General features: G+C 40.7%; 1 protein-coding gene across 5 annotated transcripts in view; it reads right to left on the bottom strand.

Annotated features, from left to right (window-relative positions):
* Positions 1-23,919, bottom strand: part of DAB1 (DAB adaptor protein 1) — a 697,001-nt gene that overhangs the window by 385,278 nt on the left and 287,804 nt on the right. For 4 of the 5 annotated variants that reach the window (XM_075131817.1, XM_048860469.2, XM_048860464.2 and 1 more), the window contains exon 2: positions 1,328-1,399. The exons of the other annotated variant lie outside the window; for it this stretch is intronic. The gene's annotated coding sequence lies outside the window, so the exon portion shown is untranslated. The remainder of the gene's footprint in view (positions 1-1,327; positions 1,400-23,919) is intronic. 5 annotated transcript variants of the gene reach the window in all.

Raw genomic sequence — 23,919 nt, 5'->3', positions numbered from 1 at the left:
CTTCTTCTGAATTAGCTCCGGTGGTGCACATCCCCGGCCTCTGGGGGCAGTGAGGAGGGAGGGCACAGGCCTGCTCCACACTGTGACAGCTCACAGGCCAGGCACACCATGGGGAGCGCTGGAGGCTGCAGCTTCCTAAAGGCTGCACAACAGGAAGTTCCAGGATGGATTGTGCCTCCCACCAGGGTAGTTCACCTCTGCACAACCCTGTACTCTGGTCTGTACTGCAAATGGCACAAAATAGACCAGAATGTGGCAATGGCAGCAACCCAGGTAAACAGTCCCCACTTTAGCACCTGCACAGAAGGGTCTAGTTTCTACTAGGTTTTACCTTGTTCCTTGTAATTTAAAAAAGTTACTAAAGTTCTTATGCCATTTGTGAAATGTTGTGCGATAACATGCTTAAGCCATGGGGATTCTTCCATTCTCCCAAAGACACAACAGCGAACAGCATCATCTTCCCTTTGCTTTCAGCTGCAAATGATCAACACATAATACAGCCTGTGAAAGCAACGGTTCTTTTTCTCTGCTTGTGTGGCCAGAGAAGAGAGGAGCTCCATGTGATGGTGAATGAGATATTAAAGTGGATATATATGACAGAATGAAAGACTTGTAGCTTTCCTAATAGCCAAGGTTGCTAATTAAAACTGTTTTGGAAGAACTGCGACTAGCATATTATTCAGCCAGCTATATGTTATAAATAAGAATCACAAACTGACGTGAATAGCTTTCATATGTCAGTTGAATAAATAGATTTGATTGTGCCTTTTAAAATCGCATATCCAGACACAGAAGGTAGACAATTGAGAATTGCTTGGATATTCTCCTTTATCAAATAGCAATTATTTATTATACTGTATGCACTATGCAGTATCATTTCTTTCTCTTGTTTTCCAATTTATTTTTTTCATCTTAAACCAGGGCTGTTTATACTCTTTCACAGGATGTGTTTAGTTGTATTTAGCCGTGTATGAGACATCTACGTTATTGAGAGTGGTGATATCAAATGTACCTACTAAAGAATATCACAGGATGGAATAATGGAGCTGGAGAAAAATTGACTAGACTGCAGAAAAATAGATACACTGATTTCTTTCTTTCCAGCCGCAGTTACAAAGGGCACTCAAAATGCAACATGTTTATTACAGAGAATATTCACAGGATATTTATTGTCAGCAAATGCTAATTAAAAAAAACCCCAAAGCTAAAACCATTGAGAACATCTGCTGACATCAGCAGTCCTGTTATCATCAGTGAACACCCCAAAATGACTTTTACCATCAGCCACAAGTTTACAGGGTTATTGGTTTGTTTTAAATAGAATTACCTCTGTCCTGTATGAAAAATTCCTTCCAACCATGAAGACTAGATCCCACTCACAGCCACCATGTCTTGCTCACTGTTTAAAACAAAGTAAATGAACACCAATTAGAAAAATGACATTTACTATTCCAGAGTTCTGATGAATTTCAAGTCATATGCAAATCCTCATACAAAATCAAGATTTAGGGTCAACTTTCACATAGGAGGTCGCAGGAGGCTCATTGTGTTCTATAGACAGATCAATGTTACAATATACCTAAGATAAGAATACTGCAATTGCAATAGTCTTAAGAAATACAGTGTATAAATAACTATACCTTATTTAAGAGTGCAAAAATATTTGGCTAGAATTTGCCCTGTAATGATACAGTGTTTGACCTTATTTCCCCCCCATTTTCCTCTGTAACTAAACAGTATCACAATATTCCCTAGGCCAGTGGTTCTCAACCTTTTTCCTTATCAGGACTCGTCCCCTTACCTCTCCAACCCTCCTTCCCCATAACCCGGACTTCTCTCCCATTTAGCAACATAGGAAGAGCTTTGTGGTTGCAATCCCCTGACATTTGTTTGGGTTTTCCACACTGAAAACCCATGCCCTAGGGATTCCCTATACTTCAGCAGGCCTGCCACAGGCTTTGCCTTCTCTCCTCTGCCAAGGGATAAATTGTTGGCTGGAGGGCCAGTGATAGGAGCACAAGGAGCTGCAGACAGGGCCCCTCTGAGCTCTGGCTCTCTCTTCTCCCTTCCCAAAACTATGTTCCGCTGTCTCCTCTGCCCCCTCCATTGGTCATAAGTGCTTGGAGAGTACGAGCAACAAAAGGCCGCAAGAGCAAATGCTTCCCCTGTCACTGAACTCTTTGTTCTGGTTCAGAGAGCTCATTCCTTAGACAAGCACTGACCCAGGGTATGCAAAACCTTTCACCAGAGCAAGATGGCAGGTAACTAAGGCCTTGTCTACTCAGAAAAGTTGCACTGCTTTAATTATAGCAGTGACGTTAAAGCAATACAATCAACCTAATGGGGATGCAGTTATACATGTATTTACCCTGTTACTGCTTATTCTTATGGGAAGGGGAATACACTATACTGGGATAAGGCGCTTTTAGAACAGTATAACTGTGTCCACACTAGGCGTCACATTCCTATAAAAACCTCATGATAAAAATTCACAGTGACAAAGTTATGCCGGTACAAAAACTGTGTGAAGAGCAGACCTAGGTACAGGGAATATCGAAAATACTGTTCAATGCTGGAAGTGTTCACTGAATTTCAGTGGGAATTGGGGAGCTAATTAGGCTCCTTTGAAATTCACAGCCATAACATCACCTAGGCTGTGTCTATACTTGGAAAGCTTTTGCCGGCATAGCTATGTCAGCTAGGAGTAGGATTTTTACCGACAGAGCTTTGTCAGCAAAAACACTGAGGGTAGGTGCAATTTTGCTGGTGTAATTTATGTCACTTGGGGAAACTGGAGTAAGCTGTACCAGCCAAAGTTCAGTTTTGCTGCTATAGCTGCATCAAAGCCTGTTAGTGCAGCATAGCTCCAGCTGCAGTGACTAAATCGTGACTTTGTTAGATCAGCCACTGTCCATGTTCCCTTTAATGCTACAGTGCTAAATGCCATACTTCTTCTTGTCTTGGTCCTCCTGATAGACTCAGGCTGGTGAAGCTGTAACCTTTGTGTATTTATTTCATCATGTAAATTAGCAGGTTTTCGCTGTTGCGGAATTATGTTTGCCAATAAAAAGGAGAATTCTTTGCTAGGCTGAAAGAGTTTGCTGGCTAAACATTGATTTTGAAGGCTTGGCTGCACCGACCGGATATTAACGTTCTTGTTTACCTCTCCCTTCTGTTTCTGACTTCTTGCCTATGAATTTAAATAACATTTAAGCCACCTTTACTCGGGCACAAACTTCTATTTTACAATAAACCCTAACCAGGTAACAGCAATATAAATCAATGTTAAGAGCAGATCCAGGGCTACGTGCTCCGTCCCACAGGTGGGGAAAGACTGCTGGATACATGCCATGAGCAGAACACAGATGAGTGGCATCCTGATTCTTCCCCCTGTGAGGAGGAGCTGGAGGCTGCACAAAGAAGCAAGGGCATACAGATATCAGTTCCTGTGGAGCCCTATGGTATATAATACAGATCAGGGAAATGGTGTCTCCCCATGGAGGGCCCTCACTCTTCTCACCAGCAAGTGGTCTTTAGTCCCCTGCCACACCTGCACCTCCTCCACCCTTTGAAGGGGGCAGAAGGTGTGGTGGGACAGTAAATAATGCTCAGTGTGGCATAAACTGCTTTCTGGCTATCTGAAAAGTATTGATAGGAGAGCCTGTCACAAGAGTGACAGCTCCAGGGCTCTACCTCCCTCCAGACCTGACAGAGCTCCCCCCAAACCTGTGGAACCCCCACCCTCTTTTACAGAGAAGTTTCCTACTGCTTTGGGGTCCTATGTTCCTTTACCCTCTCCCATGTTCATCTCCACATCACACATCTGGCCTTTCACCTCCATCACCACCATTATTTCAATGGGAGCTACAAGGATCAAAGAGAAGGTTCTGGTCCTTTAAGTGCAAGTTGAAATTATTTTTTAAAAATACAACCTTTAGGGAGTGAGAGCAGATACAGAAAAGAAACAATGGATGGTAAGGACAAAGGGGATCAAATTCCAACAGTGTTGTTTTTCAAAGTGATTCTAAAAATGATATTGTGAGGTTCAATGTTTATTGTCTCTCAAGGAATCTATATTACATATGCTCTGTTTACAATGTTTTCCTCCTCCCCACTTCTAGTTCTGCAGGCTCAACTAGGATCTAAAAGACAAGCTGTAGTCTTTCTGGCTTTCATACCACCACCATAATATGAAGATTATACAATCAGAATTTAGTTAACATTTCTTTTGCTAAAACAAAAGCCACAGTAGAACGCAGTTCAATCCTACAGATGTATGTAAACTTATGTATAAGCCTTATTTTCCTTGCTAAAGCAAGCAGATGTGACTGAATACACAAAAAGGACAAGATGCCATTTTAAAACAAAGTCACTTTGCTTGCCAGACCTGTACTTGAAATTAAGAGCTTTGAGAACCCTGGACAGAGATGTTCCCTGATTGGCAGTCAGTGATGTCATACCCGTGTCAATTACAGAAAGTAATGCCTGTATTTACTTTTTAAAAGAAATAATTATCTCTCTGAAATTGCAATAAGACACTCAGGACATCCCATTTCCAAGGGATTACACTGCACTTTTCAGGTAGTTAAAAGTTGCTGAGCCTTTTGACCTTGTGCCTTACTGGAGGCATTATCACACAGGAATGCACTGCTTGTCATGTGTGTCTTATTGCTTAAATAAAGGTCAGCCATTCAGCAATCTGATCTGCTGACATCAGGTTCTTCTGGCATGAACTGTTACAAGAAAATAACATGTATGTAATAAATTACACTATTAATTTGTTTATTATTTCATCTGGGAGATGGGATACATAAATAAAATTAAGAAACACTAGGGAAAATGTATGTCAAGCTCGAATAAAGGCATTTCTCAGGTCATTGCCTTAAACAGACATTTCATGCTAGGATAATGCTTACATAAGAAAAGTAAATCTTTGAACATTACAAATCTGAAGTCACTAGAGCTAATCATCACACCAGATGAGACCCTGGTTTGCTTTATCATAATAGTGTTCAACGTATAATGAAAATTAGGCAAGGTGAAAATTGATACCAAGAGCTCTTTTTAACAGCTAAGAAGTTAACACAATTAAATTGAAAATCAATATACGGTCCAAGTATTGATCAACAGAGCAGTGGCCTTTGGGATCTTGCCTCCGTGGAATGAATACCTTACAATCATTAGAGAAATTGTATCTCTACAAATATTTGTACATCTGCATTCGTTTATCTTGCATGATTAAATACAGACTGCTTCTGTTCTTCCTCTTTATCCTCTGGGGAAATTTATCATCAAAATTGTACAGTAGTCATTACTCTATCTTCACTTATAACCTGCCCTACATATTATTTTGGGCTGAAAAAATGATGCTTTGTGTAGTATTTCCTATAATAGTCTTAATCATTACATTTAAAAGATTGCTATACGGCAGCTTACACTGCATTAGAGAGAAATAAAGCGGAAGTCCATAGCTAAATGTTACAATTCTTATTCGGCTTTTGTTCCACAAATCATAACAATGCAATATTTCAATTCCTTAAAAGCTTTCCCTCACTAATTATGGAGACTCAGGGTTTTAGCCTCCTGCTCAGAAAGGGACACCTAGTGGCTTCTGTCTGATTTAGCTGGATAGTAGGGAAAGTAGGTGGCAAACAGAAGAAAGCTAGAAGGCAGTTTGCAATCAATTCAGAGGTAGGTAGGTGCCTTAAATCAATTTCATAGGGACCACACTCAGCTGCAAAAACCAGGCCGGTAAACAAAAAGGTAAAATATATTTTGCTATCTTTGTTTTACATTTTTGTTTAGGACAAAGAAAGAACAACAGATAGGGAGAGGAAGCAAGGTCTAGTGGTTAAAGTGAGTCAGATGATCTGGCCTTGATTCGCAGCCAATGATTTGATGTGTGACCTTGGGCAAATGATTGGACTACCCTCTGCCTAATTTACCCATGTGTAAATTGGGGATAATAATGCTTTGCTCACAGTGATGCCTAAGGCTAGATTAATTAAGGTTTATGAAGTGTTTTGAGATCCTTGTATAGAATAATGCAAAGTATTATTATGGTTTTAAAAGTGATGAATAGCATATATAAAAAGATTTAAAATAACTTCCCTTCTGAGCTTCTGGGAAAAGATTTTTTAATATTAATCTGAAACTAAGGATACAGTCATTCTTGAAACACAGAACCCTAATAGCGAGGACAGAAGGAATTCTTGAAGAAGGACAGAAGGAATTCTTCACGTATTATAATTGATGAATATGCCTAGAGTAATATAAGGCCCACTGCAGATGCTCCATGTGCTAAATTCCTATTGGCTTTATGAACAAATAAAGGCTGCAGGAATTAACCCACAGGGTCATCAATAAACAGAATGTGCAACTTCCATTAACTAGTTAATGGGTCATATTTTATAACACCAGCAAATGCAATGGGGCTGTTACTATATGCAACTAACACTGAGGAGAATATTTTTCCAGAGTTTTAATATACCAAATTCATAACAGAGTCTGTAGGTCTTTGTTGAGTCTTTGCTTTTATCCGTACTCAACTTCATCTGCCATTGTGTAGTCTGTTCACACAGCATTATTAAGTTCCTCTGAAGTTCCTCCGCCTTCTCTGGACTTGATAAACCTAAATATCTGTGTGCCATCTGCAGATTTGGCCACCTCACTGCTCATCCTCCATTCCACATCATTAATAAGTTTATTAAACAACACTGGAACTAACGAGGCCTCCTGCTGTTGACTTCTAACCATGAAGAAAAGTGCCCATTTATTACTACTGTTTCTTGATTTTCAGCCTCTTTTTGATCCATGACAATACTTTGCCTTTCACCCTACTACTTATTTAGTAGCTTCTTAAGAAAGACCTTACCAAAGGCCTTTTGAAAGTCTAAATAATTATATACACCAGTTCTCCTTTATCCACTATTTTACTGACACGTTCTGAGACTAATAGATTAATGAGACATGATTTTCTTCTGTAGAAGCCATGTCAGTTAGATCCTATCATATCATGATCTTCCAGGTGTTTTGTTTTTTTTAATCATCATTTCAGCCAGTTTACCAAGTACAGATGAAAGGCTTACTGGTCTGTAATGAGCCCAGGATCATCTTTGTTTCTTTTCTTCTTGCCATTCTCCCCTTTCCATCTCCCAAGCAGCCGGTCCTTGGCATCTTTGCAAAGGACATGGAGGAAGGAAGACAATGTGAGGAGGAAGGTGCTGAGCTAGAGCTAATCTCTTAGTCACTGGGACCAGGAAGTGCCCTGCAACCTGACACATAAGAGGTTTCAGAATGGTAGAAGTCAAGGTTGAGATCAGTTGCTTCCTTTTCCTTGATTTCATCATTGGACTTAAGGCATACAAATTAGTCTTCAGTTTTTTCCTTTTAACCACTGATAATTTGTAAACCAAGACACCGGACGCCAGCAAATGTTCCAGAACCATCCTGATCAATCTTTTTAAAGAGCCTCCTATAACTGAAGGGACTGTGCTAATTAGCCATGCAGCACCCTAGAGGGGCAAATGAATACATGTAAACCTCACAGCTGGAAAGACATCCAACACCATATAATAGGAGTTCTTCAATGCCAAAAATGATACTCACTCTTTTCCAGCAAAGTATGCTATTAATTTTAACGGGGTTTTCATGGGAAATCCTGTTTGGGGGGCATGATATTTTCTGTATCCTTTTGCCCTATGCTGCCATTTTACGTGTATAAAAAGCTTCAGACTTGCAATCAGCTGCAAAGATGGTCAGCAGCAGTAGAGATCTCACCCAAGGGGACACTACCCTGGGCTCAGGGATGTGTGAAGATCTCCAGTTGCACGGCTCCAGATGATCAGGGACAATTGTAGGTAAGTCAGGGTTATGGCCAGTGGACCCACACACTACACAAATACATTGAGCTAAAACTTCCAGATGAGAGGGAGCAGCAGGGCGTCATCAAGTGTGCCATCCTAATGTAATAGCAGTCCCAAGCCCCCTTCTGCGTGTAGCAAAAAAAATGTGTGTGGTTTTACTCCATTCCCAGAATTTGGCCCCAAAAGTTTAATGAGATTCTTATAGAGCCAATAGGTCCACGCACAGATTTTTTTGTTTTCTTTTGGTGGGTCTATTAGTGGGAAAAATTGGTCTCCCCAAATCATACAGGGCAACCCAACAATCAAAAGAACTACAGACAGCCTGAAACCCAATTGCAACACACACACAGAACAAAGAGAGGACAGAGTTAAGCCGACGTTGTGGGTGTTTTTTTGTTTGTTAGATTATTTGTTTTGGGGTCTTTAAGTAGCATTTTAATTCTTTGACTTAGTGAGAACATTTAATATGGCTTGTTTGTGTTCTACAACACTGATGCTGCTGGGGGTTCTCTTCTGCTTTAAATACCAATATTATCTGTGTCTAGAGTATACACAGATAAGGCCTACCTACCGCAAGAGTATGAAAACAATCAAAATTAAATTTTAAAAATATGTATGCCTTACCTGAAAGGTCCTTCTAGAAAATGGTGCATGGGGAGTACGCTTGGAACAACAAGAAGACAATGCTCACGGTCAGCATTCCAGGACGCTTATTCAAATGGAGACCAGACCATAACATGGTTCTGTACCCATTATTTTTCAGATACTTTTTGGCATTACGAAGTTAAAACTTTCTTACTTTAAAATATATCATGCATTAGATTATTAGTAACAATTTTAGCTGTTTAAGACAACTTTCCTTAGGGCTTGCCGTTTTACTGTTATGAACTTTTGCCGGTGGAATGAAACCCAGGCTGATCACGGCACAACTTATAAGGGGACAAATATTTTCATATTTATCTGCTAACACCACAGCACAGCTTTTCCCAAGAATTTCCTGCACATTAGCAGTATTACAGTGTCATTTTTTAGGCAATCCATCTAGGATCAAGTTCCTGCCTATATTTGGGAAATTTTCCAAATAAACCTGGTTCAACGCTACCAGTATTAGCAGCATGGGACACCCTAGAGTGGATGGGCTGTCCACATTTTTAATACTGTTCATCAGATGGGCACTGATCAGGGTTATATAACGGGGTGTTGAAATCGTGGAAGTAGCAGCGTGTACATGAGGCCAGCCATCATAAAGCCAATGGAGCAACTGCAATAGCAACAATTGGAAAGTTTTAGAAAGGCACAAATCCTGGTCTCTTGCACCAAGCCAGGAGATCTGGGTTCTGTTCCACAATTTTGCTGTGTGACCTTGTGGGGAGACGAATGTCTTCATGTTTATCAAGCGCTATAAGATCCTGCTATAGACGTGCAAAGTAGTCTTCCTAATGATAACAGCACTCTCTTTTTAGCAGTGGAACAGCACACATTCATTTCTCAGAAAAAGTGGTGGTACGTAGTCTGCTTCATGAGTGACATGCACTAATGGAACCAATATCAAGGAATAATGTGCTCCCATTAGCACATGTAGCTGTGAAATAACATTTTTTTTTAAACACATTGGGCCCAATTCTCCTCTCATCTTCACTGATGCTACTCCATTACATTTAATGAAGTTACTCATCATTTGTACCTCTGAAAGTCAGAGAAAACTCATTCCTGAGTAGTGTCACCCAATGCCAGAAATTGCAATGGGGCAGGAAGTTGGGTCATCACCATCTCCAATGGATAGCTTCCAAAGTGGCGCTCTATAAATGTTTAGAAAAGGTAGTTGTGAAATAGTTCCATGTAAATATTATTGATTCTACTATAAATTTTGATTGTGAATTGCTATTTGTTAAGTTTTATTGCAACACATCTTGTATATAGGGGAGGCCTATTTTCATCTCATTTATACTGGTGTAAATGAGGAGTATTTCCAAATAAATGAATGAAGCTGTACTATAATTATTAGTAGTACAGAGGAGTGTGTCACTGGGTACTCACTCACCACAGGTGGTGCCTCCTCCTGGCTGTTCTGGGGATTAGCTCTCTTCCAGTTCCGACACCTGCCCATGAAGGATCTCCCCCATGTTGTCCTCTCTCTCACCCTGTGGTCCCTCTCACAACGGGCGGTGCAGCTTCCTCTTTGTGACTCAGCCCTCCAGATAGGTCACTGTGGGGTTTATTCTTCCAAGATATAGCGTCTCACTGGATTCACTGTCCAGGCAATACCACTCCATCAGTGGCTGGTAGGGAATTCTGGGCCTGCCCACTACTCCAGGTTCCAGCCCAGGGACCCTATAACATGCAGCCAAGGTCTCCTCAGTCCCTGACCTTGCTGCTCTCTTCCTAGGCTGCTTCCTACCCATCTCTCACAGGCTCTCTTTTCCACCCTTCTCTCTTTCGGGTATGCCCTTCCCTCAGGGCCAGGCTCCTTTTCTTTCCCTGGATTCATCCCCTTCCCTTTCTTATTGCACTAAGGATAGCTACAGACTTCCTCACTGCAGCCATTTCTCTTGCCAGCTTCCTGGCTTTATACTAGCCCAGGACATACCTGCTCAGCTGGGCCCTATCTTCCAGTCAGGGATTGTTTCTCCAGCCTAATCCCCTCATGTATGGCCCATCACACTAAGCAGCCCTTTCCCCAGCCCCTCCAGGACCAGTGCAGGGTGAACACTGGATCACAAAGTGCCTGTTGTACTAGACACTGTGAAAACACATAGCGAGAGACAGTGCCTGCCCCTCCCTGTGCTAAGACCTTATCCTCTAAACACACAAGACAGACAAAGGGTGGAAGGGGAAACAGAGGCACAGAGAGATGAAGTGAGGTCACACAGCAGCTTGGTGGCAGAGCCTGGAGTAGAACCAATGGCTGTAAGGCCAGCATCAGGCTTTTGTAATAATAACATGATGAGATCACCACCTTCGGTTATTTTCAGCAGAACACTTTTACGCTCCCACACTGATCAAACACTCATGTAAAATCTGTATTGGTCATACCAGCCATGACTCTGCTCACATACACATGACACCAGCATTAGTCCAGTGATTGTATGAAGTCACTCCTGACTGACAACAGTATCAGGCCCACAGGGAAAATCCACATTGTCTAATAAGCTGCAAATAATGAGAGACCATTGTATGAAACTGAATTCTTGCTGATTATATGTTTAATTACCAGTTGTGATTATTTTATATTGACATTTCTGTGCAGTACATATCTAGTTTTAATCTACAGCCAGGGGATGGGAGTTCTTGCAACAATTGTAATTTTACATTATAACTTTAAAAAAAAACTTTCGGTAAATGTATAATTGTTTTTTAACTTTAAGATTCTTTCATTTAAACTTAAATGCAGGCAACACAAAGGCCCATTCCAATGTGGGACAATTACTTTGTCAATGTATAATGGAAACCTTGCTTGCCAGAAAGTGGTCCTTTAGCACTTGTGAAATGTGCATGCAGAATTCTAAACCATAGGACAAGTCACCCTTCACTAACAGGTACCACACCACAATATTTGAGATGACACTGTTATTTCTTATGCTAAGTTTAGGGAAACCCTGGAATATCTCTCACACCTCTGCATAGTAACTGTTAATAAGTTTTAGCTCTTTAATAGTGATCATATATGAATCAATTTGTTTAGATCGTATCACTCCTCAAGAGGAGAAGTCGAAGATCTCACATGATTAGCTGGAGTTGGCCACTCTGAAGAGGTCCCACTAGATGTAGTCAGAAAATGGGGATTTCTTCCACAGAAAATGTAGAGGAAAACACACACACACATCATTTTCCTCAAAGCTTTGCATGGGAAATTTAGACTTTTTAGCAAAAATTAAAAATGTAAAATATTTCTGTTTTGGAAATGCCACTGCAGTGCCTCCTGGAAGTTAAGCATCAGAGGGGTCGCCGTGTTAGTCTGGATCTGTAAAAGTGGATGGGCTGTCCACATTTTTAACACTGTTCATCAGATCTTTTTAAGCTCTTCTATTTCTTTGTAACTGCCTTCCAATGTGGCACAAAATCCCCACTAGAAAATAAACATCAGAATAACGAGCTTTCCTTATTTAATTCACCAAATCGGCACAATAAGCTCATGTTTGAACAAAAAATAAAGAGGGAACTTGCTGCTGTGCCAGAACAGCAGCACAATCAATTTTAATTAGTATTGCTCATTGTGGGAAATGATAAGGTATCAGTCATAGTAATTGGTGGTGTTGACAATTAGTCAAAGTCATTAACATCTCAAGACCTAGGACAAAAAAAGGCTTGCTGAATTTTAAAGATTTGGATAGGGAAAAGCTTACTATGAAATTCCTTAATTTTTGCATAGCCTGAACACATTGCTTGGATTTCTGATCTGTTAGTTTTCCCCCAGAACACAAGAGCTGTAACACAACATATCCAAACATGACAAGCACTTGATCAGTGGGGCTTTCCATTTCAATTTGCTGTAAGCCAGGTGGCTTTTAACACATCGCCCTTCCATCTCCTCATGTAGCTTAACTGCTGAACATGGCTATGTCCCCACTTATGGATCATTCCTTTGGTTTCCATTCACCCTATGCGAGATTCACTTTCCAAACCAAGCCAGATCTGGTTAGTCATTTGCAGGACTGAGTGGATCAGAAATTGCTCCCAGCTGATAGAAATGCCTTCAGTAAGTGAACTGGAACAATTCCACATCCAATATGCTCCCATGCTGGAAAATAAGCTTTTTATGTGCATAGACCTAGAGGTGGAAGTCTTCCATACAGCTAATTAAATATAAGCAACTGCTGCTTTCAGGTAGTTCCAGGACCACATCTCTTCAGGGTCAACATTAGCAATTGCTTAGGTTTATTAGAAGCTCAGATGTCATTCAAAGCTCATGATAACTGATCAACAAACAAAACTGTGCTAAACAAAAATATTTAGGTCTATATACTGGTCTCATTTATACTCCTCCTAACCCACTGGCCTCTGCCTATATGGGCTTGTCTTCTCTGAAATAGATAGTATACTCGAGCTGGCCTTGCTTGAGTGAGAGTGACCACACTGCAAAGCTACATTCAAACCTCACGGAGTGACTGCATTAACAGCTAGGTCCAAAGTCAGCAGCCCTGGAGCTTCAACCTTTAGCCCATCACAACCCAGCTAGCTGGAGCTTAAAACCCCATTTAACTTGAGCTAGAGATTTGTGGGGGGGAGCCCAGGGTCGGATGAGGAGCAAAACTCAAGTTATAGCTCGAGCTAATACTGCAGTGAAGACACGCTCTCTAAATTCACTATGTAACTACCTGCAGAAACAGAACTTGCATTTGAAATGATGGCCCATGGTTCTGTTATGCAACAGAATAAAGCAGAGAGAGACAACTTGTATTGCCCTTGTGATGCTTGCCAGAGGTACACAGGCTTGCAAGGCACGTCACCACAACCTGTCCTTAGCATGAAGCAGTCTGCGGTGGATCAACTCCCTGACACCACCAGCCTCTGGCAACACAAGCACTGGCTTCTGGACCCCCACAAGCCTCGCTCTTCCTGCACAGGTTAGAGACACGCCATCCTCTGAGCCCTCCGAATCTAGCATCTAGCCCCTTATCCACTGAACGCTCACAGAATCATCCCAAATGAACAGTACACACCAACTTGTAAAGTTCAGCTGAGGACCACCACTTTGCTTAATACTACAACACTTAGGTATATTTATAATGAAAACACTGATAAGTTTCTTATCAAAGAACAGAGATTCAAATGACAGTGAGTAAGAATATTGGAAACAAATGGTTACATACAAACCAAAATCTTGACACGCTTTCTACAGTCTAAACTTAACAAGTAATGTCCTGTCTAAAAAAGTTTCTCACCCACAGTTGTCTCCAGGGTTTTCAACCAAGCCTGGCTAAGACCCGTTTTTCATGAGGCAAACTCGCCATCAGTTTACTTCCTCAGAGAAGGGTGATGGAGTGTCTTCTTAGCCCCCAAATATGGTACAGCAAATCTTTGATATGCATTTCCAGATAGGGTCCCCCATCCGTCTCTGTTTTTCTCTTCCCGTTAGTTTCTTTCTTTAAAGTTCTCACAATACTTCATTTGCATTTGGTTCAGACTGGTGAGCGGCGACCAATTATGAACCACACAATGCTTACTTTACATTTAAATAGCCAGAAAAATATACATTTCTTGTGTGTCAGAAAGCCTGTTTTTCACCTTTGCTGGTGACCAGTACCTAGACACAGACCTTAAGAACATATTTTAAATATATATACATAACTTCTTACATAGTATATGCACATGCATGTTACAAGGATATTGGTAAGAACATACTGGGTCAGACCAAAGGTCCATCTAGCCCTGTATCCTGTCTTCCGACAGTAGCCAATGCCAGTTGCCCCAGATAGAATGAACAGAACAGGTCATCATCAAGTGATCCATCCCGTCGCCCATTTCCAGCTTCTGGCAAACAGAGGCTAGGGACACCATCCCTGTCCAGATGATGACCATAGTGACACAGGCTTTTCTTAGAGACCTCACATGACATGCTTTTGGTGAGCTGCAATGCTAATACCAGACTCAGGAGATTCCTGTAACCTCTATGCACTCCCCCCATGCCCCCCGCCAGTTGGCACAAAGAGGTTCCTGGGTCACAGTGCTTAACTCAGAAGAGAACTGGACGATTTTACATGTCAGTGGTCAAGTAAAGCCATAAGATTTTTATACAGATTAAAAACAGCAAAAAGGTGGATGGCTTCTATTATCCACATTTTTCAGATGGGAACAAGTAAGACACACAGGAAGTGAGTGTCTGAGTCCAGGAGTTTCTTGTCTACTAAAATGAAATATTACTGTAATATCCCTGATCTGTGAAGGACTTTGATCCACTGATGGGTGGTGGTGCACTTAATGCCTTTGTCCTACAACACCTCATGATGACATGCTTTCGGATTAGATTAAGCAACCTGTAACGTATACTGACAAAGGTTCTGCTAAATTAAGGGACTTTCTGATCGCTCACTCTAAATGGCTGAGAATTTTTAGGTGCCACATGAATTTGTTAATGTTTGTTTTCCAAAGAAACCTCAGTTACATTTTAATTTATTCCCCCTCACCTCCACCTTCCCCTTCATTTACTGCAAATTTTGATGCATAACAAAATGACAAACACTTTCCGGTGCTGCCACGTTTCAAAAATAGCTCAGCCGCCTTGCATAACATGTGACTCATTTATTCTTTTACCCAGTTTAATATATTGCTACAATCCAAAATCAGGCAAAAATGACAAGATATTTTTTTCTGACATAGATACTTGCTACCAAGACATGGACATTTTTTCCCTCCAGTTTATGACACCTGCCACTCACCATCACTAAGCACATATAATTATGTTGTTATAAAGACAGTGTAAATCTCTCTAATGACACAATGGGAGAAAGCCTGCTTGCCTGCCTCCCTCACCAAGGAGCACTATTGCCATAAGTGCCAAAGTACAAGACTCCCCAGCAAAACAATTTAGATTAAAAGCAAAGAAACTCTGACTTACATTCCCACCTCAAGACACCCCCTCTGGCAAAAACCTGAATAAGAAGAGAGGCCTTGCAACTGTGCTCCTAAAGATAAACACTATTTTCAAGGTCAATTTCCTATGACATTCAGTGCTCATCATTTTCTGCCCAGCTTCATAGATTATCATTTGAAATGGATTTATACCTTCCCTGTATTACTTTGCACTTCATTTAAAAGTGTGGGTTTGGATTTGTTTCTCTGCTTCATACACACAAGCTGTAACAAGACCACAAGGCTCAGCTGGGTTTCAATTGACTAAAATGACTATTCAGTAACGCAGCATGTTATAAACGCCAAAGCAAATCAAGAGGAGTCGGGCACACCGTTTCTTCCCCACTGTTAGTGATATTGTTTTAGACGGGATATCTTGTCTTTTTTTTTATGTTGTGGAGCTTTGATTTTCAAGAAAATGTTTTAATAGCCTCTAATAGAAAACAAAAAGTTGTATTTAGCACTTCTCCAAGATTTGAAATTCCTCTTGCAGACTGGCAGCACGCTCACTTTAGGTAAGATTAAAGCTGACAGAGATGAAACTGTGCTGGCCCACGTCCCTGGGCTTGCTCCAGGGCCTCTAATCTGCATTTCATCACGATGTGAGCACATGTTCCCATTATTGGTACACTCATCTGCATCACTCTGAATGTTAATCACACGCTAACCCAATTTCCTCAACGAATTTATTACTTACTGTTCATTAAAGTTCATGAAACCTAATGTGAGCCCGAAATAAGCAGAACAACCTTAACAAGTAGTTCTTAGCTACAGAGAAACTCAGACTCGGTAATATAAGCCCCAGGGTCTAACACTTAAAATGTATATATCAAACTCTTTCATATATTCCTTGTGTGCACATACGTGTGTGTGTATGTGGGCGGGGCGGGGCGGGGCAGGGCTGGGGGCTGAAAGACTATAATAGTATTACAGTTGGCATTCTTGATAGGGTCCTGATTAGCCAATCAAAAGTCCTTGCTTTAACTCTTAGCTTCAGTGAATTGACAGGGAGCATACTGAAGGGTGAAGCCAGAAAGGATGTTTTGTCCTGCTTTTCCTCAGGAATTATTTATTCCTAGTGGCTCTGATCCTTCCACCACATGCTTAACATTAAACACGTAACTAGTCCCATGGATTTCAATGAGACTGCTATCAAGCTTAGGAGTTAAGCCCAGGCATAAGCTTGGGGACTGTGTCTTCTGAATAAGAATCATAGACTATCAGGGTTGGAAGGGACCTCAGGAGGTCATCTAGTCCAACCCCCTCCTCAAAGCAGGACCAATCCCCAATTTTTGCCCCAGATCCCTAAATGGCCCCCTCAAGGATTGAACTCACTACCCTGAGTTTAGCAAGCCAAATGCTCAAACCACTGAGCTATCCTTCCCCCCAAAGGAGACAATACAAAACAGAACTAATGAAATGGGAGCTTTTTAGAGAGCATCAAACTTGAATAGATTTATTCTATGGTATTTTAGATCACTTTAGCCATGTTCTCATATCTTCTGTGACCAAATACATATGCTCGGCAATTACTCAAGTGGAACAGAGTTTTTGGAAAGATGTGATGCAGGAAAATCGGCCTAATAAATGGGAACCCACCTGTCTTCATTACTAGAAATGTGCCTGCTGCACAATCTCAATAAATGACAAAGGTAAACATAACAGCAGCATCTGTGCGGTATCCATGGCAAGTCTGACTGATAAGAACATACACTGGAAAGTACATACTTTTTGATGCAACAATCGCCACTGAAGGTGTCCTAACTCTCTTGACACACCAGGATTGGAAAGCTACATGGAACGACATGACATTTCAAGGGAAACACTAGCACAAAAATGGGCTTGGAAAGAGCATTTCAGGCAGGGAAAACTGTGACTGACAAATTTTCTGTGCCTAAGAGATTTCACAGGATGCAAGGTATTCAGGCGGGCACTTAAGTGCATGCTTAACTTTAAATGCTTGAGTAGCTCCATTGGAGTCAACGGCACTACTTACATGCTTAAAATTAAGTGTATGTTTAAATGTACTGCTGAATCGGATCTCAAAGCAGTTGCATTTGATTCTCTCTCTTTGGAAGGAGGCAATGAAATGTATTCTAATCAACAGTTACAATAATCATTGGTGTCTACATCACTAATGAATTCTGTGCATTTTAAATCATCTGAATTTCTTACAACAATCCCTCAAAATCGTGTGAGCACACCTCTACAACCATGTTGAGTCCCCAGCGTAAAGGGCTAAAACACTCCAAAAGATTTTATGATTGAAATATTCAATCAGATAATACTAGTGCTAGGATAATGAAGCCTTTGGAGGATTTGTTTCATCAAGGGTAAAATAATTTTCAAAGAAGCAAACGTCTCTGGGGGAAAAAAATACACCGACTTCTTGCCAAAGAGGATTATTTCTACAAACCAGAAAACGACACCTGTTGGCAGTTTAATGCTAATGTGAAGTCTGTTTCTAGGCTAAAAATTATGCATCAAGAGAAATATAAATATAATTTTTGTTCACAGCTGTGTAAACGAAAACACATCTGTTAAGAAAAGGAGTTACAGATGTCTATTATCCATTATTCAAAATTTCCACAGCTACTGAATTAATCTCTGTTGAAATTAGAAATTTACTATTTTTTTAATTAAATCAATTTGCATTTTGTGGCTAATTAAATAATAGAAAACCATAGAGAGGAAGGACGGTTTTGTGATTAAGGTGCTGGACTAGGACTCAAGAGATCATGACTCAATTCTTGATACTGCCACAGCTTTCCTAAGTGATCCTGGAGTTACTCCCTCTGGGCCTCAGCTCTTCATTTGTAAAAAGGGGCTAGTAATACCTCCACTTAGGGTGACCAGATAGCAAGTGTGAAAAATCAGGACAGGGGGTGGGGGGTAATAGAAGCCCATATAAAAAAAAGCCCCAAATATCGGGACTGTCCCTATAAAATCGGGACATCTGGTCACCCTTCCTCCGCTCTCCCACTCTGTCTTATCTATTAGACTGTAAACTCTTCAGGGAAGGGACTCCCTCTTACTATGTGAGCACACAGTTCTTACCACAATGGGGCATCAATCTGAGCTGGAGTTTGTTGGTACTGTTCTAATATAAATTAATGACAACTACCACTACCCATGACCTTTAGCATATAACATTAGTACAACATATTGGTGGAGCATATCGCCATCATTTTGTGTGGCACGGGGTACTATGCAAGGAGTGTAAAATAGTGATTAGACTAAACATCTGGGATTCAGGACTTCTGGCTGGGATGATTGAACCTTGGCAGTTCTTTGTGAAAAGAAGAGACGCAGAGAAAGAGTCTCTATCATGCATAAAGAGTCTCTATCATGCGTAATATCTGTCTCTCAGGAAATGAAGAAAATCTTTCGATTAATATGATTCAAATCTAAAGGGGATTTTTCCTCCTGAAAAGTACTCTGTTTGCAAGGCAAATCCCAAATCTTAAGTCTTAGAGTCAGCACAGAGTTACTGTATTGTACGCCAACATTGCCCACGGTACATGATCCCTTGGTATTTTGAATTCAGTACAAGACATTGTTAGACCCAACAGGCTCTGCTTTTGGCCTAGTTTCTTCCTTTTCCTATGTTGTTCTATAAAGCGTGGAATTATAGAACATTGTATTTTCACAATCAGGGGAGAAATTCTGATTCCATTTAAGTTAAGTGAGTTTTGCTACTTGAATTCAGTGGCCAGGATTTCACCCCAGATCTTTATTGTTGGGACTGTAGAATGTGTGAGATTTACATATGAATGATCAGAAAATAGGGTTTATTTATCTTGGAAAGGAAAATGTGTAGAGGGAACTTAAAGGGATTATTTTTGAGTACAGTAAAAACTGAGCAATACCTCCCCTCCCCTTTTATTGTCACATCAGAGTGCAAAAAGGTGACTTGAAAGGAATGGAAGGGACAATTAACACACAAAGAAAATACTTCTTCACATAGTATGTAGCCTAGACACCGTCATGATGGGTTTCTAGATATCAAGGTGACGATCACCTTAGAAATCCATGGAGAGATACACACACTTCACAGAATGTGTGGATTTTACTGGGATTTTCAAGAGGTCTTGATAACTTTTATAACCCATAAGAATATTTATAACTATACATAGTTTATAGGAGTAATAAAGTGTTTTAGGACATAAGCAGGAATAAAGAAGCAATTTAGCATCCCTCCATGTACAGGACTGTACAATTGCCAGATACATCATAGGAGATTTTTACCTTCCTCTGAAGCACCAGGAGTTGCCCATTGTCAAAGGCAAGTTTACAGGACTTGATGGGTCAATGATTTCTTACAGTCGGGCAAAACCTATGTTCTGCTTCTCTGTTAATTATCCTTCAAACAAATTACCTACAGGGATATTTTCTCTGTTCGATGTTTTAACGTTCATTAAGAGCTCTTATGGCCTCTGTGTCTCTATATGTATTTATTCAGAAGTGTACTACATGAATTCACTTGGTCACATTTTCAAAAAGTTGCAGTATATTTTTATTACCTGTTTTACATTAGACAAGCATGAAATGTAATGGTTACTGTTGGATACAACAACACAATTTTACTATAGTAATTAGTCAATGCTTGTACAGTGATTTGAAGCTGTAAACCACTATAAGTGCTCAGTATTATTTGGTACATTCTGTATAAAATGTTCTAACCTTCTGAATGCAACTCACAAAATGAGTTGTTATTCTGTGTGCAAGATGAATTATGTTAACCAAGTTTTCATCATAGAATCATAGGACTCAAGAGGCCATCTAGTCCAGTCCCCTGCACTCATGGCAGGACTAAATATTATCTAGACCATTCCTGACAGGTGTTTGTCTAACCTGCTCTTAAATACCTCCAATGATGGAGATTCCACAACCTCCCTAGGCAATTTATTCCAGTGCTTAACACCCTGAAAGTTAGGAAGTTTTTCTTAATGTCCAACCTAAACTGCCCTTGCTGCAATTTAAGCCCATTGCTTCTTGTCCTATCCTCAGAGGTTAAGGAGACTAATTCTTCTCCCTCCTCCTTGTAATAAGCTTTTATGTACTTGAAAACCGTTATGTCCCCTCTCAGTCTTTTCTGTTCCAGACTAAACAAATCCAGTTTTTTCAATCTTCCCTCATAGGTCATGTTTTCTAGACCTTTAATCATTTTTGTTGCTCTTCTCTGGACTCTCTCCAATTTGTTCAAATCCTTCCTGAAATGTGGCACCCAGAACTGGACACAATACTCCAGTTGAGGCCTGAGTAGAGCGGAAGAATTGCCTCTTGTGTCTTGCTTACAACACTCCTGCTAATACATCCCAGAATGATGTTTGCTTTTTTTGCAACAGTGTTACACTATTGACTCATATTTAGCTTGTGGTTCACAATGACCCTCAGATCCCTTTCTGCAGTACTCCTTCCTAGGCAGTCATTTCCCGTTTTATATGTGTGCAACTGATTGTTCCCTCCTAAACGGAGTACTTTGCATTTGTCCTTATTGCATTTCATCCTATTTACTTCCAATCATTTCTCCAGTTTGTCCAGATCATTTTGAATTTTAATCCTATCCTGCAAAGAACTTGCAACCACTCCTATCTTGGTATCATCCGCAAACTTTATAAGTGTACTCTCTCTAACATTATCTAAATCATTGATGAAAATGTTGAACAGAACCAGACCCAAAACTGATCCCTGAGGACCCCACTCATTATGCTCTTCCAGCATGACTGTGAACCAGTGATAACTACTCTCTGGGAATGGTTTTCCAACCAGTTTTGCACCCACCTTATAGTAGCTCCATCTAGGTTGCATTTCCCTAGTTTGTTTATGAGAAGGTTGTGTGAGACAGTATTGAAAGCTTTACTAAAGTCAAGATATACCACATCTACCGCTTCCCCCCACCCATCCATAAGGCTTGTTACTCTGTCAAAGAAAGCTGTCAGGTTGGTTTGACATGATTTGTTCTTGACAAATCCATACTGACTGTCACTTATCACCTTATTATCTTCTAGATGTTTGCAAATTGAGTGCTTAAACATTTGCTTCATTATCTTTCCGGGTACTGAAGTTAAACTGACTGGTCTGTAATTCCCCGGATTGTCCTTATTTCCTTTTTTATAAATTGGCACTATATTTGCCCCTTTCCAGTCTTCTGAAATCTCTCCCGTCTCCCATGACTTTTCAAAGATAATCGCTAATGGCTCAGATATCTCCTCAGTCACTTCCTTGAGTATTCTAGGATGTATTTCATCAGGCCCTGGTGACTTGAAGACATCTAACTTGTCTAAGTAATTTTTAACTTGTTTTTTTCCTATTTTAACCTCTGATCCTACCTCATTTTCACTGGCATTCACTATGTTAGACATCTAATCACCACCAACCTTCTTGGTGAAAACCGAAACAAAGAAGTCATTAAGAACCTCTGCTATTTCCACATTTTCTGTTATTATTCCCCGCTCCTTCCATCGAGTAACAGGACTACCCTGGCCTTGGTCTTCCTTTTGCTTCTAATGTACTTGTAGAATGTTTTCTTGTTACCCTTTACGTCTCTAGGTAATTTGATCTTGTTTTGTGCCTTGGCCTTTCTAATTTTGTCCCTACATACTTGTATTTGTTGATATTCATTATTTTCGTCATTATGGAACCTTTATACTGGCACAGCATTCATTTAACTTCTATAACAACTATTAGTTTCAGGAAATTGTCTGGAATCTGAAGCCCTGGGAAGGACTAATAAATGGACAGCAAAATAAACACGGGCTAAAGCAGAATAAGCCATTTGTTGGACACCCTTTTGTTAGGCAGTCATTTTTCTGTTCAGAAAAGCTTCTCTCAAACCAAAAACATGAAATGGGGTGGGGGAGGGAGGAGTAAAGTATGACTAAGATGGAAGAAATATAGGAATAGAAACAAAAACGTGGGAATATTATAATAAATCAAAATCTGAGTCATTTTATCTTAGAGTGAACACATTAAAGACTGTAACGTTGGCAAGCAGAGTGAGAGGAGAGTTAAATGAAACCCTCAGCTCTGGATCCAGACTTTCTGTCTCAGCTCTGCTTTATATATATGGTCTGGTAATATCTGTAGAAAGACTACATGACACAGGTAAAACTGTGTGTGATCAAAGCAACCTGCTAAGAGGAAATGTGTTTGCCTTTGCATCCACCAAGATCTCAAGGGAGAACTACCAGAAGGAACTCCTAACACTAGAGTCTTGGAAGGTGCAGGAGGATTGTTGGAATCATTTTTGAAACTTGTTTCCTTAAAACTTGGATTTTGCCACCCAGTGAGGCAATGAAACAATAGTAAGCGCCATATACTCTTTTGCTCCACTCTAGACTCAAATGGCTGATGCTAACATGCCCCAGGTCTTTACAAAGTTCAGGCTGGAGGTAAGCACATCCAGGATTGTACACTCAAAGGCTTCACCTACACTAGGAGCTAGGGGTGTGACTCCCAGCTCACACAGACACACATGCTAGCTCTCATTGGTCTAGCATGTGACAAATACTAGTGTAGCCCCTAGGGTTGCCATCTGTCCAGGTTTTCACAGCATCATCACTTTTCTGAGGTAGCTGTTCTGGGAAATCTGTAACAGTGGTCAGCACACACTGCCAGCGGTCCAGTTTCAGGGGCTCAGGATCATCCCAGAAGTCCTGGGTTTTTTTGTACCTCAAGGGAGGCAACCCTAGTAGCCATGGTAGCATGGGCAGCAGTGGCACAGGCTAGCCATGCGATAGCTCACGCTGCCATGAATGCTACAGCAGCTGCACAACTATGTATGCTTTGTGTGCCAGCCCATTGAGAGACAGTGTGAGTATGCCTACATGAGCTGGGAATCACACGCACAGCTCCAAGACATACCCAAAATGACAGAAGGAATAGGAAGATCTAAAAAAATGTATGTGTATAATACAATACAGAATTGAGGAGTGCGTGTGTGTGACAAAACTAATCCTATAGGTAAGTCAGTCAATAAAACTAGGATCGCCACATAGAGGAATTGCTGGTAAAATCCAGCGTTTGAAAATGGAAATCATTTATTTTATGGAAACCATCCAAAATAGGAACACAGCCACAGCTGGGTTCTCGCTGATATTATACTGATGACCAATGGCTCTGGGTAGCCTATATACAAAAGTTCTGGTGTCTGTGGAGGCTCCCCTCATCCCAAGCCACTTGAAGGAAGACAAGTGAGGAACAGGACAGCCAGAATGGGGAAGAGTCCTGAAAGGTTCTGTTAACTGTGGAGTGAAAGCTATGAAGGTGGCATCTGGGGAATTTGAAAGAATGACTGCAATAAACATAACTGTCCAAAACACTCTGTGACAGAATTCAAATCCTGCTCTCTGCTTCTCTTTGGAAAAGAATCTCCATTGTTATGATCACTGTGGTGTTTAAGTTATTCACTCAGAAGGAGCCAGCCCTGGCTTTTTCATATTGATAACACACCCCTAGAGAAAAACACAGTTGACTGTAGGCC

Source organism: Caretta caretta, chromosome 8, assembly GCF_965140235.1.
Source record: "Caretta caretta isolate rCarCar2 chromosome 8, rCarCar1.hap1, whole genome shotgun sequence".
NCBI classification, from domain to species: Eukaryota; Metazoa; Chordata; order Testudines; family Cheloniidae; genus Caretta; species Caretta caretta.
Note: the sequence above shows the minus strand (reverse complement) of the source record. Positions and strands in the feature narration are given on the sequence as shown.